This window comes from Malaclemys terrapin, chromosome 12, assembly GCF_027887155.1.
Source record: "Malaclemys terrapin pileata isolate rMalTer1 chromosome 12, rMalTer1.hap1, whole genome shotgun sequence".
In the NCBI taxonomy this organism is placed as follows: Eukaryota; Metazoa; Chordata; order Testudines; family Emydidae; genus Malaclemys; species Malaclemys terrapin.
In genome coordinates this window covers 44,415,971-44,436,217 of record NC_071516.1, presented here as the reverse complement: position 1 = coordinate 44,436,217, position 20,247 = coordinate 44,415,971, and the positions used below count along the sequence as shown (strand labels likewise).

The window sequence follows — 20,247 nt, the reverse complement described above, 5'->3', positions numbered from 1 at the left end:
CCCTCCTGGCTTTGAAATCTATGGCTCTGGGAATCTAGGTGTAGAATAGCCCAGGGGTTTCCTTTCACTGGTAGCTGGAGGGGGAGCAACGCTAACCACATCCTCAGGCAGAGGGATGGGGGGGGCATCATTAGCCACTGCCCCCAGGCAGTTTGTTTAGGCAACAGAGCAGAGAGGAAACCCTCCCCCCCCATTGTGGGTGCGGCTGTGACCTGACAATTTCCCAATCAGTGTCTCTGCTCTTTCCCCAACCGGGATGGGGGTTTCCAGGCAGCAGAGTAGTTGGCCTGTCCTGTCCTCCTCTCCCCCAGCCTGGTCCATATAACCCCCAGGGCTGATGTAGCGTCTCCGTTCATGTCCCTGGATGGTTCAGAGGATGCAGCTCTTCATCCTGGTCCTGCTTCCCACGGCCTTTCTCCTGCCCCCCGGCTGCCCGTAGTGAAATGAGAGCTGTCCAGGGTTTGAGCCTTCAGAGCAAACCAGGCCTCTTGGATGGACCAATCAGAAGTTGTTCTACAGCTACGTCATAGCACGAATTCTTCCTGAATCAATCGTATCATAACAAGATTTTAAAACAAGTGCCCTCCACCTCCCTCCATCCCTCCCCACTCCCCCAGCGTTTAAGCTTTATAAAGGGAGGATGTCATATCCAAGAACATTCCAAAAGAAATGTGTAACTGGATGAAGGAATACGCTAAATACCCCCACACTCTCCCTTGTTATTTGAAGCTGTTAACTACTGCAACAAAATGTTTATTAGCATGCTTTTATAAGACAAAAACTATCGCTTTGTGACTACATGAAGCTTAGAGATAGTCTACCTGAAGCACCCCAGGCCGCTTCCTCCATTTAACACTTTTGCTAAGTCCAGGAAGTCTTTTCCTATCATGAAATAATATAACTACATGACAGGAATATTAGCTGCTTTTATCCTGGATGACACTAAGAAAATAGCTTTAAAAAAATGCTACTTTTTTCAAATTTAACTTGCCAGCAAGTTAAAGAACTATGGATTGGATGAATGGACTATATGGTGGATAGAAAGCTGGTTAGATTGTTGGGCTCAACGGGTAGTGATCAACGGTTCGATGTCTAGTTGGCAGCCGGTATCAAGCGGAGTGCCCCAGGGGTTGTTCCTGGGGCTGGTTTTGTTCGATATCTTCATTAACGATCTGGAGCATGGTGGGGATTGCACCCTCAGCAAGTTTGCAGATGACACTAAACTGGTAGATACGCTGGAGGGTGGGGATAGAATACAGAGAGACCTAGACAAATTAGAGGATTGGGCCAAAAGAAATCTGATGAGGTTCAACAAGGACAAATGCAGAGTCCTGCACGTAGGACAGAAGAATCCCATGAACTGCTACATACTAAGGACCGAGCGGCTAGGCAGCAGTTCTGCAGAAAAGGACCTAGGGGTTACAGTGGACGAGAAGCTGCATATGAGTCAACAGTGTGCCCTTGTTGCCAAGAAAGCTAACGGCATTTTGGGCTGTATAAGTAGGAGCATTGCTAGCAGATCGAGGGACATGGTCATTCACTTCTATTCGGCATTGGTAAGGCCTCATCTGGAGTACTGTGTCTAGTTTGGGGCTCCACACTACAAGAAGGATGTGGAAAAATTGGAAAGAGTACAGTGGAGGGCAACAAAAATGATTAGGGGTCTGGAGCACATGACTTATGAGGAGAGGCTGAGGGAACTGGGATTATTTAGTCTGCAGAAGAGAAGAATGAGGCGGGATTTGATAGCTGCTTTCAACTACCTGAAAGGGGGTTCCAAAGAGGACGGATCTAGACTGTTCTCAATGGTAGCAGATGACAGAACAAGAAGTAATGGTCTCAAGTTGCAGTGGGGAAGGTCTAGGTTGGATATTAGGAAAAACTTTTCACTAGGAGGGTGGTGAAGCACTGGAATGGGTTACCTAGGGAGGTGGTGGAATCTCCATCCTTAGAGGTTTGTAAGGTGCAGCATGACAAATCCCTGGCTGGGATGATTTAATCGGGGTTGGTCCTGCTTTGAGCAGAGGGTTGGACTAGATGACCTCCTGAGGTCCCTTCCAACCCTGATATTCTATGATTCTATGATTCTATGAAAAGGAAAATCTTGTATTTTCTCCTCCCTTCCCCTTCTTACTGTTTTGATGATAAGCACTTTTCTTTGGCTAACAGTGAAAATAAAGATACTCCTTTTAACAAAAGATGTTTTCCTTCCCTAAAAAATACACCAATACAAAATTAGATTTATACAAAGCAGTAAATGTCCTATCCCCAGCACTGGCAATTGAAGTTTAAAGGAGAGAAATCATGTAGCAACCGGTCCCCCTTCCTTTTTGTTCCTAGAAGACAACAGTGAGAAGCAAGTAGATAAAACTCCCTTCTAACTGTTTCAAAGATAAACTCCTTTCTTAATTCTTTGGCTAACAGTGAATATAAAGATACACCTTTTACCAAATGATGGTCTACTTCTCTCAAAAAAACACTGGTTTGCTGTTTAAACTTTTCCCCAGAGGAAAAATTCTGTAAAGAAATTATACAACTTTTACAACCAGAGGCCCCTTTTCTAAGATAAAGATAATGACTGACCATTCCAGGGTTAAAAACACCAACCCTCAGAAAGCCCCCAAGCCATAAAATGACTTTAGCTGTAAACTTTGTAAAGTGTGAAAGTCCTATTCCCAGCATGGACAATAAAAGTTCAAAAGAACCTATATTAGCAGGTTCTTACAGTGGATGACAGCTTATACACAAGCAGCTTATACAAAATTCAGCTCCTTTTTTCAAATTAAAAAGGAAAACCTTATATTTTACAACAAAGAGATACCTCTCCTAAGATAAACACCCACGCTGGTTATCTGAAGAACCACAAGCCCTCAGTAAACCATAAAAACCAGCATTGAATGAGCTCTAACATGACAAGGTCTTTTTTAGGAATATTTTGTAGAAGTTCAATGACATAAATGTTTAAGATACACTAGCCTATCCTTTGAAAAATAGTGTTTTTAAAGTACCAAAACAATAACTGAGTAGAATATGAAAACTGTCACAATTGAGGGGAGTTTCCATATGTGTTTCAATAAAAAAAGGTTTGCATGCAGTGAGGACAATTTGAAGCAGCGTATTTTTTAAAAGCTCTTAACTTTTGCAGCAAAAATACAGGGTTAAAATTAAATGACATAAGCCTAAAAAGATGCTAAGTTTACTCAATTTCCATAACTAAATAATGATCATCTCTGCAACACAAAGATCTTAGTCTAACTGACTTACCTGGTAAGATCAACCTCCTCCTCCACACCCCGCCTGGGAAAATTAGGTTACACAGGAATGTAAATTGTGAAGAAATAAGTTCCTGGGAGACAGGAATATTATACAAAGCCCTCATGTAAAGAAGGGTTTTACAATAATAAAATAAAATGGAAAGACATGTTATAGCTTTCTACATGGTTAGGCAGGGTCTTTAAAATATAGTGTTTGTTCTTTAAACTTTTGCGTAAATAAATTGCCTAGAATACAAAAAACAGTCTACTTGTAAATTGTAAAAATAGCTTTAAAAGTCCAGGGTGTGGTTAAACATCTCCTCCCCCTACCCCCCAACATCACACACACAGCCATAGACAGACAAGTGATGGGATTTACAATAAAACAAATAAAAAGACAAAAGCCACAACCATAGAGAACAGGGCATGGGGATAGAGAGCTGTCCTGAGGTTTTAGGAGAATATTGATAACTGACTGAAATCTTTTTTAGTGACACAGTTTTGTAGGCAGCCATTTTTTGTGAGTTGTTATGCTTGTGCACAGGCGAGCGTTTGTCATTCAGAATCCCTTCCCCACTCTCTCAGGTATTATCTCCCCCGTCCAACGGCCTAGCAGAAATAATATTAACAAAAGCACAGAGGGATTACATATTTGCAGATACTTTGTAGCGGTGCCTGCAAAGCAACAATTACAATTTTGTTTATTATTATCTTGTCTCGACACCTTAGTGAATTTTTTTTTGTTTTTATAAAACACTTTTATGCAAACTGTAACCCTAGATGCTGTACCGCATGAAATAATATGTACCAGTAGATGAAAGCCCTGAGACATTGCTGAAAACAGAGGTGTCATGATCACTAACGTCCTAATGCAGAGGGCCTGCAGGAAAATTAAAAGGCACAGTCGAAGCAGAAGATGGTATGATTTAAGAGGAAGCAAGTTAAAGAAATATGGATTGGATGAATGGACTATAAGGTGGATAGAAAGCTGGTTAGATTATTGGGCACAACCGATAGTGATCAACGGTTCGATATCTAGTTGGCAGCTGGTATCAAGTGGAGTGCCCCAAGGATCGGTGCTGGGGCCGATTTTGTTCAACATCTTTAGTAATGATCTGGAGGATGGGATTAATTGCACCCTCAGCAAGTTCGCAGATGACACTAAGCTCCACGGAGAGGTAGATATGCTGGAGGGTAGGGAGAGAGTCCAGAGTGACATAGACAAATTGGAGGATTGGGCCAAAAGAAATCTGATGAGGTTCAACAAGGACAAATGCAGAGTCCTGCACTTAGGACGGAAGAATCCCATGTACTGCTACAGTCTGGGGACCGACTGGCTAGGCAGCAGTTCTGCAGAAAAGGACCGGGAGATTACAATGCACAAGAAGCTGGATTTGAGTCAGCAGTGTGCCCCCATTGCCAAGAAGGTCAACAGCATATTGGGCTGTATTAGTAGGAGCATTGCCAGTAGATGGAGGGAAGTGATTATTCCCCTCTATTCGGCACTGGTGAAGCTACACCTGGAGTATTGCACCCAGTTTTGGTCCCCGCACTACAGAAGGGATGTGGACAAATTGGAGAGAGTCCAACAAAGGGCAACAAAAATGATCAGAAGACTGTGGCATATGATTTATGAGGAGACACTGAAGGAACTGGGCTTATTTGGTCTACACAAGAGAAGAGTGAGGGGGGATTTGATAGCAGCCTTCAACTACCTGAAGGGTGGTTCCAAAGAGGATGGAGTTCGGCTGTTCTCAATGGTGGCAGATCACAGAACAATGAGCAATGGTCTCACGTTGCAGTGGGGAGGTCTAGATTGGATATTAGGAAACACTATTTCACTAGGAGGGTGATGAAGAACTGGAATGGGTTACCTAGGGAGGTGGTGGAATCTCCATCCTTAGAGGTTTATAAGGCTAGGCTTGACAAAACCCTGGCTGGGATGATTTAGTTGTGGTTGACCTTGCTTTGAGCAGGGGGTTGGACTAGATGACCTCCTGAGGTCTCTTCAACCCACATCTTCTATGATTCTACTGTGTCCAGTTCTGGGTGCCTCACTTTAGGAGAGATGTAGAGAAACTGGAGAGGGTCCAGAGGACAGCCACAAAAATAGTCAAAGGTTTAGAAAACCTGACTTTGGAGGAAAGGTGAAAAAACCAGGGTATGTTTTGTCTAGAGAAGAGGAGGCTAAGGGGAACCTGAGAACAGTCTTCCAATGTGTTAAGAGCTGTTCTAAAAAGTATGGGGGTCAATTGTTCTCCATGTCCACTGACGCTAGGACAACAAGTAATGGGCTTCATCTGCAGCAAGGGAGATTGCAGTTAGTTATAGGGAAAACTTTCTACCCCTAAATGGAGTTAATCTCTGGAATAGGATCCCAAGGGAGATTGTGGAATCCCCAACACTGAAGGTTTTTTAGCCCAGGCTGGGCAAACACCTGTCAGGTATGGTCTAGGTTGATGTGGTCCTGCCTCACAACAGGGGGATAGACCAGGTGACCTCTCGAGGTCCCTGCCAGGATGATATTTCTATGATTCTACTCTATGAAATCCCCTTAGCTTTGTTCCCCTCCATTGGCTGTTATCTGGAGACCAGCTAGCCAGGGAGTTATGAAACATTACACCAAAAAAACAAAGCTGATCTTGAAAGTTTTGTAAGAACCGGGAGAAGAAGGAAATGACTCAGCAGGTGGGGACTGGAGAAAGTAACAAATTTGCAGACAACGATGTAGACATTTAATAGTCTCACTGGTGCAGGCCAGAGGCAGTGTGGCAGGGGGTGGGTGGTATGTGACCACAAATGTCCCCCGAGCTTTGCTACTTAGCTTATACTGACCATGCTCACATGGACTGAGCATGCTGGATAGCACTGCTGAAACCGGCTTCCCTCATTCTGTGCCCCACTATGGGCAGGCATGGGTCATCTCTGCCAGTAACCCTCAATCCCAACCTGCAGACCCACCATCCCAGTCCTGGACTCAGGACCTCAGACAGATGCATCTGTGCTTCCTAATGTCTGACTCTAAGAACGGTTTCTGTTCGTGACATGGCTGTGTGTGGGGAAACACCTTTCACTGCCAGGGGGATGGGGAAATGTCCTTGCGCACACATTCAGCTTGTCAGTCAGGCCTCAGGGCTGACAGCCTCCTACAGATGGGAGGGTTTTACTCTCCAGGCCATAGCCACTGGGTTTATGTCTACACCACAAATAAACCCATGGCAGCAAGTTTCAGTGGCTGAGTCAATTGATCCCTGGGTGCGGACCAGACTGGACACAGCCCCAGCTGTGCAGAGCCCAAGATGCTGAGTGTCTGCACATGTTGGGCGCCCATCCCTTCTCCCTGCCATGCGGCTGGGTGCACATGGCCCAGGACAGCCTAGCACCCACCTATGCACTGGGAACCTGACCTGAGGTTTCCTGTCCCCACCCAGCTGGAGATGCAAACCCCCTGGGCCCAGGCAGAAGCGCTGCCCCCTCCTCAGACAGTCCATGAAGATGCTACTTGCAGTGGGATTGGAGGAGGCCCCTTTGGAGAGAATGGGGGGGGTCTCATACTCTCTGGGTGCTGTCTGACGGATATCGGGGCACCCTGAGGGAGTGGGACAGATGAGGAGAAGACCAGAGGGCTTCATGCATTTAGGGGTCAGTTCTTCAAGCTCTTCTCCGCAGCTTCGTGGGCTCAAAACGTCCAATTTACCAGAAGAGAAGCCGAGATTCACAGGTGATCCCATGACTCCTGACGCTGAGGCTTTACGAAATACACAATGCCATTTCAGGAGAGCTCGGAGCTTGATGGAGAAATGCAGTCAGCCCCTCAGGGCACTTTTAAGCCACTTTCTGGGGCCCAGAATTGTAGGAGCGTGAGATGTTCAAAGGTCTGGCGGTGGGGAAGCTAGCTCTCATACAGCCTCATGGCAGAGGATTCGCTGGTTCAGAGGGTGCAGAATGAGACGTGGGGCATTTCCCCTCTAGGGCATCTCTGTTCTGCTGTCACTGTTCCAAGCACAAATTTCTGCCCTTCCGCAGCTACCCTGTTTACATGGGCTGAGGGTAACACTGATCGGTATCAGTGCTGGGTGAGAAAACACACCTCTGTCCACCTGTGTGTGAGATAGAGGCAGGTGGCTCTGATCACCCTGATATCAGTGCCCCACCGCAGACATTGTGTATGTGACAACCAAAGTGATACCCTCATTGAGTTTATCAACCCACAAGGGGGCTCAGCCCCATCCCCTGTCCATGGGGTCCCTGGCCTGTCATGGGAGGTGCTGTCCCCCTATGGGGATTCGCACACACAGAGCCAGGAGCATCACTGGTCCAGTCATTCCTGCATCCCATCCCCCCAGCCAACCCCTCTGCTGGCCCTGAGTCAGGTCGGTGACCCCTACTGTAGCTATCAGCTGGGTACAGACAGCGAGTGGGTCTAGTACTGGTAGGGTGGCAAGATGGATCGAGAATAGATGTATGGGGGTCTAGATGGATCTAAAATGGATGTACAGGGATGTGCATCGATCTAGAAGGGATCTACAGGTGGCTATGTGAGTATGGGTAGATCTAAAATGGAACAGCATCAACTGAAATGAATCTAGCATGAATTTTAATGGAGTGAGTTGGGTATTCATGCATCTGTATTGATTTTGAATGGCTCTAGAGAGGTTCTGGAATGGTTCTAGATAGTGACACTGATATCTGGGATGGACAGAACCCACACATCATCCTTCAGACATGCCAATTCCAAGAGAGGCATCCAGAGCCAAATAATGGAATGGTTGAGATTGGCTCTACCAACAGGCAGATACTAAAAGATGGAAACAGAGTTAATGCCAGTCAAAATGGATTCATGGAAAACAGTCCATGTTCAATAACTACTTTGTCATTCTGAGCAACGTTAAAAGTCATGTTCAACAAGGTGACTGTGCTGATGTGATATATACATGTATTCCCATAGGGAGTTTGCCCAAGTACCACACAACATTCAAATTGAGAAATTATCTCTCTAAACACTCAACATGGCTCCAAACTGGGCTAACTGATTCTCCTCAAAATATGATCCTCAATGGGGAATCAGCATCCACTGGGGTGTTGCTGGTGGGCCCCGCAAAGCTCTGTTCTGGGTCTCAGGTTATTCAGTATCTCTATCACTGATCTGGAAGTTCATGTAAACTTGTTGCTGGCAAAGTCTGCGGAGAACACAAGGATAGGTGGGATGGGGACGTCTTCAAGCTACAGAGCTAGCTGTGTCACCTTATGAGTTGGGCTCAATTAGACCTGCACATGAATCCAGCCAAATGCAAGGTTAGACATCGAGGGACAAGGTATGTCATTCATGCTGGCAGGACAGGAACTGTGTCCTGGAGAGGAGGGACTATGAAAGGGAGCATGGTGGAAACCATTCAAACAAGAGAATGCTGGAGCTAAGCAGCCAGATACCATCCTTGGGTACATAAAGCCGGGGATATTCAGTAACAGCAAGGAGGTGGGGTCTGTGACAGGTTCGGTGACAGAGATCTCCTTGGGACTGTCAAACCATGGTTTGAGGACTTCAATAGCTCAGACTTAGGTGAGAGGTTTCTTGCAGGAGTGGGTAGGTGAGATTCAGTGGTCTGCTTTGTGCAGGAGATCAGACTAGATGATCATAATGATCCCTTCTGACCTTAAAGTCTATGAGTCTATGGGTAGGTCTACTCTTACCTCCGGGTCCGGCGGTAAGCAATCGATCTTCTGGGATCTATTTATCGCGTCTTGTCTAGACGCGATAAATCGATCCCGGATCAATCCTGGAAGTGCTCGCCGTCGACGCCAGTACTCCAGCTCGGCGAGAGGAGTACGCGGCATCGACAGGGGAGCCTGCCTGCCGCGTCTGGACCCACGGTAAGTTCGAACTAAGGTACTTCGAATTCAGCTACGTTATTAACGTAGCTGAATTTGTGTACCTTAGTTCGAAGTGGGGGGGTTAGTGTGGACCAGGCATATGAGTCTATGAAATTACCCCTGAGCCCATTTGCCCTGCCAGCTTGAGACTCCAGAACCCTGCCTTGTTGATTCAGACATGCTAGCCTGCTTCAACACAGACATGGGGTCTGGGCCACACCCCCAAAGCTTCAGACTTTAACTAAAAACAGCCCAGCAGGTTACCTGTCTCCAGCACCCAGACACCCAGCTCCCAATTCGATCCAAACCCCAAATAAACCCATTTTACTCTGTATAATGCTTATACAGGGTAAATTTTTAAATTGTTCACCCTCTAAATCACTGATAGAGAAATATGCATAGCTGTTTGGTCCCCCAGGTATTAATCACTTACTTTGGGTTTATTAATAAACAGAAGTGATTTTATTAAGTATAAAAGTAGGATTTAAGTGGTTTTAAGTAATAACAGCCAGAACAAAGTAAATCACAAAGCAAAATAAAACAAAATACGCAAGTCTAAGCCTAATATATTAAGAAACTGATTACAGGTAAAAAGAACAGGAGTACTTGTGGCACCTTAGAGACTAACAAATTTATTAGAGCATAAGCTTTCGTGGACTACAGCCCACTTCTTCGGATGCATATAGAATGGAACATATATTGAGGAGATATATATACACACATACAGAGAGCATAAACAGGTGGGAGTTGTCTTACCAACTCTGAGAGGCCAATTAATTAAGAGAAAAAAAACTTTTGAAGTGATAATCAAGCTAGCCCAGTACAGACAGTTTGATAAGAAGTGTGAGAATACTTACAAGGGGAGATAGAGTCAATGTTTGTAATGGCTCAGCCATTCCCAGTCCTTATTCAATCCAGAGTTGATTGTGTCTAGTTTGCATATCAATTCCAGCTCAGCAGTCTCTCGTTGGAGTCTGTTTTTGAAGTTTTTCTGTTGTAATATAGCCACCCGCAGGTCTGTCACTGAATGACCAGACAGGTTAAAGTGTTCTCCCACTGGTTTTTGAGTATTTTGATTCCTGATGTCAGATTTGTGTCCATTAATTCTTTTGCGTAGAGAATTAAAAAAAAAGAATTAATCAAAAGTTTTTTTTTCTCTTAATTAATTGGCCTCTCAGAGTTGGTAAGACAACTCCCACCTGTTTATGCTCTCTGTATGTGTGTATATATATCTCCTCAATATATGTTCCATTCTATATGCATCCGAAGCAGTGGGCTGTAGTCCACGAAAGCTTATGCTCTAATAAATTTGTTAGTCTCTAAGGTGCCACAAGTACTCCTGTTCTTTTTGCGGATACAGACTAACACGGCTGCTACTCTGAAACCTGATTACAGGTAATATCTCACCCTCAAAGATGTTCCAATAAGCTTCTTTCACAGGCTAGACTCCTTCCTAGTCTGGGCCCAATCCTTTCCCCTGGTACAGTCTTTGTTAGATCCAGCAGACATCTTGGGTGGTAACCAGTGATTTTCTCATGACTGGCCTCCTTTTGACCAGCTCCACCCCCTTTTATAGCTTTGCCAAAAGGCGGGAATCTTTTGTCTCTCTGGGTCCCCACTCTTCCTTCTAAATGGAAAAGTACTAGATTTAAGATGAATTTCATTATCAGGTGACATGGTCACATGTCACTGTAAGACCCCTAGTCTCCATTCCCCATGGGCTGGCCCACACGTATACAGGAAGGCTTTCAAGTAACAAAAGCCATTTACAACTGATTGTTTCTGGAGCACCCTTAATGGCCTCCACTTAATATGTTTACATCAGTGATACTTGTTTATATCTTATTCTCCTAACTCCAGATATAGAAATAATACGTGCCAACAAATAAGATGAACACACTTAGTAGATTACAAACTTTCTAATGACTCCATACAAGGGGTATTTAGTGTAAAGCATATTCCAGTTAATTCATATTCATAAGCATACTTCCATAAAACATATGGAGTGCAACGTCACAGGATCACCTCTGGATTCGGCCCTTGTGGGACCATGAGTGGAGATTTTGTCCACCTCAAATGTCCACACCTCTAGCAGGACTTTGGCAAATTGGAAAGAGCTACAAGAACAAGCTGGTGGGGAGAGGTAAAAGGAGAGTGGTCTCCTGAGGGTTTTGGAGGTGAAGAGGGGACTTGGCCCCCTCTGCAGAAACCTCCATGGGGCAGGGGTTTCTGAGAGCAGGGGGCTCTTCAACCTCTCTGGCCAAAGCAGGAAAAGACTCAATGGCCGGCAGCTGGAATCAGAAAAGGTGTGGCTGAGACTAATATGCAACCATTAAACATGCAGCCATGGGAACAACTGACCTGGGGCTGTAGTGAAGGGAGGAAATGCTGGGTGGGTTTTGGATCTGGGGTTTCCACCAGGGGGTCAGGTTGGGAGGTCACAATGGTCCCTTCTACCTTTGAAATCTATGGGTCTGGGTATCTCAGTGCAGAGATGCCCAAGGGTGTTTCTTACACCTGTAGTACGGAACAGTGCAGGGTTAACCACATCCGCAGCCAGACCGAGTGGGCACCAGAGCAGGGAGGAAACCCACCGCCCTGATGTGGGCACAGCTGTGGATGGAGGCTTCTCCAATCGGCGTCTCCACCCCTGGGCCAACTGGGGTGGGAGATTACAGGCAGTAGGGTACACGTCCCTGTGGTTGCCAGACCCTGCCCTGCCCTCCCTCCCCTCCCCTTCCCAAGCCTGGTCCATATAACCCCCAGGGCTCAGGCAGAGGCTCCGTGCCCATGCCTGGATGGCTCTGACGATGAAGCTCTTGATCCTGGTTCTGCTTCCCGTGGCCTTTCGCCTTCCCCCTGGGTCTCAGGCTGGTGAGTTCGGGGGTGGGGGGGATCAGGGCCCATGGGCAGTGGGACCCTCACACCATATGGGGAGTTGTGGGCAGCAAATTAGGGTCTCCCCTTGCTCCTGCTCGGGCCAAGGACCTGTATCAACCCCTGCATCCTTTCCTGCGTGCACCTGGGGCTCTCACAGCAGCACAAGGGGTTGGGTGGCCAAGCCCCCACAGGCTCCTTTTCGGACCCCACTGCCAATCCGTGTCCCAGACAGGGAGGTCGGCCATGGAGCTAGGACACTGGGCTGGGACCCAACAAATCTGGGACCATTCCTAGATCTGCCCAGGATCTCTGTGGACAGGGATTTGTATGGATTGAGGATGGTCAGCGAAATCCCTTAGTCAGATTTACAAACAATCTTCCTGGGCCTCAGTTTCCCTATCTGCACAATGTGAAGAACAATTTGGCTTGTGTCTGGACACTGCCTGGGCAGTGAAAGGCCTGGAGCAAGGGAGCCCCTGATCTCAGTTAGTTTCTGCGCAGCCCCTGGCATAATAGGGGCCTGGATCTCGGTCTATGTACCACCCTCATGCAAATAACAGCAATTTGTTAAAGTTGAGATTTTCCAACACACCCGACACCTGGGTGGAGACTTCTTCAGAGGTGATCAGAAAACATTTTTTATTTTCTACGGGAAAAAACCCAAAGTGATACTTTTGAAATTTTCACCTAAATATCACCCAACACTGGGGGGAAAGAATTAGTTTCACCACAATAATTCAGACATGTTTGAAACGAGGCTTTCTGAGAAAAAATGACATTTGTAAAAAGTTTTCTGGGTCGGTCTTGGAGCAGCCCTGGCTGATGGAGAAGATGCATCCACAAAGGACCTCTCAGTGCCCTTCCAGGGGCTCCCTGGCCTAATCTGGGGTGACTTCGGCCCCTAAAGCTGTTAACTCCAGGCCGTGCGATTACTGACCCACTCCTGGTTCTTTCCATGGAGGCCAAGCTTAGAATGTTCACGCTCCAATCTTCGATTGTTGGTTGCTTTTTGGATTTCCATTTCTGTGGGGCTAGTTTTTTCACCACTGTTAGTGCTCTGCTTAGCCAAAGTCTTTCAGATTTATTCTGCTTCCAATTAACGCTCGTTAGGTTGAAAATTACAGGTTTAATTTTATTTGATAGGAAAAAATTTACTCTCCAATTCAGTTCCGCCCAAAGCCTGTGCATCGAGGTGCCTTCCCAGAGCATATGGGTTAAGTCAGCACCTGCCGAATCACAGAACCAATATTTGTCTGACTTAGCAGCATCTGGTTTGAACAGTGGAAGGCAAGTCCAGGACCTCCTGTGTATGATTTCCTGAGGAATTAATCTGAAATGTAGCTCCAAGGAGCAGTTCAGAGCACTGGCTACTATTTGCTTCCATTTGGTTAGCAGAAAATCATTGGCTTTGTTTCTCCTCCCAATGCTTTTTTAGAGGATCAGTGTTTAGTTCAATTTGCTGGCCAGCTGTGCATATAATGTTCCATATCTTGGGATATCTAGGTAACATTTGGAGAAATGAAAGCAGTAAAGGGTCAGGGATAGTGAAGGCACCGGGGCTAAACGGGATGGGGGACAGCATGTTTCCATTGCATACCTTGCCACTGCTTCTTAATCTCTAGTGTGACCAAAGAGAAAATTGTTTTGGCGACCGAAAACGTACAAATTGTCAGCTGAAAAGTGCTGAAAGCTGGGGGGAATGATCAGTTTGACAAGGAAAATGCTGAAATGTTTGAGGCGACGAGATGCTTTCTGGGAGATTTTTCATTATCTAGAAAACCTGATTTTCTGTACAAAAACAGTTGTGGGGGGGGGCAGCTTGGGAGCAGCCCTGGCTCATCACTGACGGTTGACGGAGAAGGTGAAACATCATCAGGGGATGTGTCTGTGGCGTTCTGGGTGCTACTGGCCCACAAAGCCGTTAACTCAGGGCAGTGCGATTACTGACCTGCTCCTAGTGCATTTGGCATTGAGTCTCCACCCAGTGAGGTGAGAGCTTTAGATTTACCCAGGGGGTGTCCAGTGCGGGGGAGAGCTCAGCACGGGGCAAAGTTCCTGGTACAGGATTCCCCCAGAGAGAGCATCACAGGGGTTGGGTTGAGGCCGTGGGGACTCCCCTTTGGGATGGGGAGACTGATCCCAGCCTGGCCCAGGGAGATGATGTGGCTCTTTAGATTAATCTGTTCCCCCCCCCCCAGGTGAGATCATTGGGGGCCGGGAAGCCCTGCCCCACTCCAGACCCTACATGACCTGGATATACAAAGCGGAGACAAGAGGTTTCAATGTGGAGGGTTTCTGGTGTCAGAGAACTTCGTGCTGACGGCCACTCACTGCAATGGAGAGTAAGCGCCTCTGTGCTGGGGATGTCAGGGCAGGTCGGGCATTAGCAGGTGATGGGGGAGCTGGGAGCTCTGGTGCCATTGTAGGTTGCAGGGAAGGAGCAGTTAGTAGGAGAGGCTGGGAGAGCAGAGCCCAGGGGTCTGATCTGCTCACGGGGTGTCGGTGTGTCTCTAGGAGCCTGCGGAAACCATGGTCCAGATCCAATGCTGGGTAAATCAATGGAGCTATGGCCCATTGACACCAGCTGAGGTTCTGGCCCCATTGATGCCAGTGGAGCTCCATCCCATTGCACCAGCTTTGGATGTGGCCCATTGTCCTGACCTGGGCATGGAGGGGCTCACAGGGCTCTGTTCTAGGGGGAGCTGTGTATAGTCCCTTGTCTGGATCTGATTGGGGAGGGGTCACCGGGCTGCAGGGGAGCTGAGACCCAGAGGCCAGGAGGACAATGGGGAGTGAAGGAACTCGGGGAACAGCACAAGGCCTGGTAGAGACACAGGCTGGGACCCCAACATCACAAGGGAGGGGCTTTATGCTGCAACCGGCACCCCCTAGAGGGAAAAGGCCCTGTGTCCCATTCCCTGCCCCAATGAGCCAGCCAGTCCTCCACCATGAGGGCAGATCAGAGCCAGCCATGTGTTCAGAGGAATGTACATTATTTCAGGCTGTAAGCTGAGTCCTAGATCTCTTCCTGAGAGCCCCCAACATAAGTATTAATGAGTCTGACTCGCATGGGCCCATCCCCACCTCATGTGCGCTGTTGCCCTAAAGCAACATGTGTTCTTCTTGGCTTTACAGCATCATCGCTGTCAGGCTGGGAACCCGCAATCTTAGGAATTGGGAACACAATGAACAGAGGATGTAGGGCCTGCTTTGCAGAGGGGCTGAGTCCCCCCAGGCTGATCTCCCCCACCCCAGACATCGCTCCTCTCAGGCAGTGCCCAACCCATGAGTATCAAGGCAGGGAGCCTTGGGGAGTTAGGAGCCATGTTCAATTCCAACTCCCTCAGCTCCCTTGGTGATCCCAACCCTGGCCCTTAGGCTGCGTCTTTGCTAGGGAAACAGCTGGTTTAGTTCCCCCGGGGTAACGGACATGGGCCAAACCCTGGGGCAGACATGGCACTTTGTAGCTGTCCCCAATGTCAGCCGGTCAAGTGACCGTTTATGGGAGATCCTCGTCATTACCTGACCTGCTAACTCCTGTTAAAACTGCAGCCTGCCCTGTCCTCACTGGGCCTTTACCACATTATTTCCCCTGGGGTAGCCACCCCCCGTTCCAAAGACACCTGTTCCCCGTGCTGACAAGGAAAGTGGGAGTTTTTTCATGGGAAGGGAAATTAGGAAATTATGCACTGAATTGATTTCAGCTGAAATGACAGCTCTGAGCGCCTTCCTCTAACCACCCCTGCCCTGCCCTGCCACGGGCTTGGTGCATTTCGCTCTCTGCTTCTTACCCAGCAATGAATAAAAATGAAGTTGCAAAACAATGAAGTGGTGCCTTCCTGGGAATTGAATGAATGCCCCCAGCCTCGGACTCCCAGCTAACTTGTACCTAGCAGGTGTAACCAGGGGTTTGGGCCCCGTGGGGAATTCATCCCCTGTGTTTGAGTAATTCAAGCTGGATCTGCTAGAAAGACAAGGAAAGTCACAAGTGAAAAAGCAAATCACTGTGTGTGTTGTCAGCTCTCCTGACTCTGGTATCCCACTGCTGACACCTAGGCCAGCTCCCTGCCAACAGGAGTGCACTTTAGGCCCATTGGAAGAGAAATCAATACCAGGGTATTCTTAGTTTCCCTTGTAAGTCATTCCTCTTCCACTCTGCACCTGTCTGGGGACAGAGTGGTCACAAAGAGCAGGCAGGTCAGTCCCCTCCATCAGGCATCTCAGCCCAGATGTCAAGGCCTGATCCCAAGGAGCCTCTGTGTGTTCCCGTCCCCCTCCCCACCCCCGGACTGACTCTAATCAGGGGCTATTCAGGCAGGGAAAAAACTCCATTGCTGTTTGCAACAGCTCCCCTGCAATGAAAATGCACCACAAACCTAGCCCAGTACAGCAGGGATCCACGGACCGGACGCGGGTCTGATGCTATGGGAAGAGACGTCTCAGACTGGGACATGGCACCATCAGACGATGCCTGTTAGTGTCATCTCATTGTTCCCCTGGTTCTTCTCTCTCAGCTTGTCTGTAGCCACTTGTTTTCTCTTGTTCTATACCTAGATAGTGAGCAACTGGGGACAGGGGCCATCGCTGTGTTTTGTGTTTGTACAGCACCTGTCACGGTGGGGTCCTGAGCCATAGCTGGGAGTCCACCTAGGTGCTACTGTGATACACCTAACAAGTCATGTAGAGCAGCAAGGGGATCCTCTGCCATGACTGGGTCTTCTAGGCGCTACCATAATAAAAGGGTCAGGAATAGGCCTGGGGAAATTACCTTATCGGGTAAGTATCCTGCTGATCTGGAGGCTCCGTGGTTCCAGGAGGCCGCTGCTGGGAGGGAATTGGGAGGCGCTTTCCAGGGCTAAGAATCTAATTGTGCAGTGATCCCCTACCTACCTGGCCCCGCTCGGGAGACCAGATCAGCCCAAAGAGGTGAGGTGATGGTGAGACCAGCTCAGCACAGTTCCCACTAGCTTGGCCAAGGTCCATTATTATACATGGCTATTGACGTTCCTTCATCTGAAACCCTGGCCAACACAACCCAATCCAACTCTACCCCAAACTCAACCCCCCCGCAACACAACCCTACCAACCATACCCCAAACACAAACTCCACCCTACACAAACCCACCACTAATAAACACTGCACAGCACCCAGCACAATGCAGCCCTGGTCATCTGATTGTCCTGGACATGCTCAATGTCTCAGATTGGATGCCAGAAACCAGAGTCACCCCAGGGTCCCAGCTCAAGCTGCCATCAGGTGTCACAGCGCCGGGCAGAGCGGTCAATGCTGACTGAGCCAGGGCAGGTGCAGGGAACAAGCTGGGGCGCTTGGTGAGCTGGGCCCTGTCACACCCCCGCGGTGAGAATCCAGCCGATGCAGTGTTCTCCCTCCCAGCCCCAGGGACGCGGACACCTCCCCAGGTCCGGGCCTGTTCCTGGAGAACTGGGGCTCCACAAAGGATCTAGGTGGGCTTACAGTGAACAAGCAATGCTATGAGCTCCCCACGCACTGCTGGGGCAAAACTGGCCAGAGCCTGGGCTGTAAAACCAGGGGCATAGGAGCAGGGAGGTGATTTTGCCTCTCTATGCAGCATTGGTGAGACTAATACTGGCCCCAGGATGGGGAACAGGCTGGCTCAGGGGAGTGGGGAATGGACTTGGTGCCTTTCCCCTATGGGAGGGGGCTAGCTCAGATATAGCCTCATGGCAGGGGACTGGCTGGTTCAGGGGGTGCAAAATGAGACATGGGACATTTCCCCTCTAGGGCATCTCTGTGCTGCTGTCACTTTTCCAAGCACAAATATCTGCCCTTCCCCAGCTCTCCTGTGTACGTGGGCTGTGGGTAACACTGATCGGTATCAGTGCTGGGTGAGAAAACACACCCCTGTCCCCCTGTGTGTGAGATACAGGCAGGTGGCTCTGATTACCCTGATAACAGTGCATTGTGTATGTGATACCCCCATTGAGTTTATCAACCCCCAAGGGGGCTCAGACCCATCCCCTGTCCATGGGATCCCTGGCCTGTCAGGGGAGGTGCTGTCCCCGTATGGGGATTCACACACAGAGAACCAGAAACATCACTAGTGATGGGGGAGCTGGGAGCTCTGGCACCATCGTAGGTTGCACGGAAGGAGCAGTGAGTGCGTCAGGCTGAGAGAGTAGAAACCAGGGGTCTGATCTGATCAGGGAGCGTCGGCATGTCTCTAGGGGCCTCTGCAAACCACGGTCCAGATCCAGCGCTGAGTAAATCAATGGAGCTACTGCCATTGGTACCAGCTGGGGTCCAGCTCCATTGACACCAGTGGAGCTACGTCCCATTGGCACCAGCTTGGCTCTGGCCCACTGTCCAGATTGGGGCAGGGAGAGGCTCACAGCCACAGGAGAGTTCTGCGGGACTCTGTGGTGGGGGCACCTGGGCATAGACCCCTGTCCGGATCAAGCTGGGAGGGGTCCCCTGGCTGGAGGGGAGCTGAGACCCAGGTGTCAAGGGGAATGAAGGAATCTGAGATCACTGCCCTGTCCCCACAAGATCAGTACTTATGTCACACCATGGGCCCATCCCCCCTTCAGTACAGTCCTGCCCCAATGCCCATGTATTGCTCTTGGTTTTTACAGCAGGATCACTGTGTACCTAGGAGCCCATAACATTAGACAACGGGAACAGAGCCAACAGAAAATCCCCGTGCCACCGGATCCCCCATCCTCAATACAACGGAGAGACCTTTAACAATGACATCATGTTGCTGCAGGTACCGCCCCCGTTTTGTCACCCTGCCTCAGGGACTACACACTGCTGCAGGTACCATCCCCATCCCATCTCTCTGCCCTCAGTGATCTCATGTAGCTGCAGGTACTGTCCCCATCCCATCACCCCACCCCCAGTGACCTCCACTCATGCACTGGACACATCTCCACTTTCCTCTGTTAGGACGTGTTGGCCCCTCCCAGCTCCGCTCCCTGTGCTGATCTGGTTCCTTGTTTTCCCTCACGTCCATGTCAGCTGTCACACAGCGCAGTGCTGAATAACTGGGTGCGGCTCATCCCTCTGCCAAACGCCAACTCCAGGGTGAGGCCGGGATACACGTGCAGTGTGGCCGGGTGGGGTCAGACTGGTCGGAACTCAAGAACTGACACGCTCTGTGAGGTGGACCTGGAGGTCATGAGGGACAACATGTGTCAGCTGTACCCGGGACACAACTGCTCAACAATGCTGTGTGTGGGGAAGCCTGGCCTGGGGAAATTACCTTTTCTGGTAAGTATCCTGCTGATCTGGAGGCTCCTTGGTTCCAGGAGGTCACTGCTGGGAGGGAATTGGGAGGCGCTTTCCAGGGCTAAGAATCTAATTGCGCAGTGATCCCCTAACAAACTAGCCCCGCTCAGGAGACAGGGTGTTGATTCAGACATCTGATCGGCCCAAAGAGGTGAGGTGATGGTGAGACCAGCTCAGCACAGCTCCCATTAGCTTGGCCAAGATCCATTATTATACATGGCTATTGACGTTCCTTCATCTGAAACCCTGGCCAACACAACCCAATCCAACTCTACCCCAAACTCAACCCCCACAACACAACCCTACCAACCCTACCTCAAACGCAAACCCCACCCTACACAAACCTACCAACGCTACACTAAATTCAGCCCCCAACACAACCCTATCCAAGTCTATCAAACTTAACCCCTGTTCTGCAAAACTCTCCCCAACTCCAACTCTCCCTAAACTTTACCAACTCTACCAAATCTCTACTAAATTAATCCCTGTCTTATCTAGCTCTACTCAACATACCCCCTGTCCTACTAAAGTCTACCCAAACTCATTCCTTCCTACATCCACCGAATTCAAACACTATTCAATTCAAACACAACTCTACCAAACTCTGCCTAACCCTACCAAGTGCTACCCCCCCCCCAAAAAAAAAACACTTCCAAACAGAAAAGATTTTGGTGAAGTTGCCAAAGTTGAAAAAAGGCAATTTTTTACACAAAACATATTTCTTTCCAAATATTTAACCATCTCAACTCTCATGCAATCACATCTGTAAATAAAAAGTCATGCTAGAGATGTACAAGATGTAATTGTGGTTATTCTTAATCCCAGGGTGATTCTGGTGGCCCCTTAGCATGTGACGGAGTGGCCCAGGGCATCGCTTCATATGTTGACGAGCATTTGTGGGAGCCAAGCGTGTTCACAAGACTCTCCACCTTCATCCCCTGGATCCAGAACATTCTGCAGAAACAACACTAA

At 48.6% G+C, this 20,247-nt stretch overlaps 1 pseudogene; it reads left to right on the top strand.

The window, feature by feature from the left end:
• Positions 1 to 11,923: 11,923 nt before the first annotated feature.
• LOC128846120 (mast cell protease 3-like) lies at positions 11,924 to 20,247 on the top strand (annotated as a pseudogene).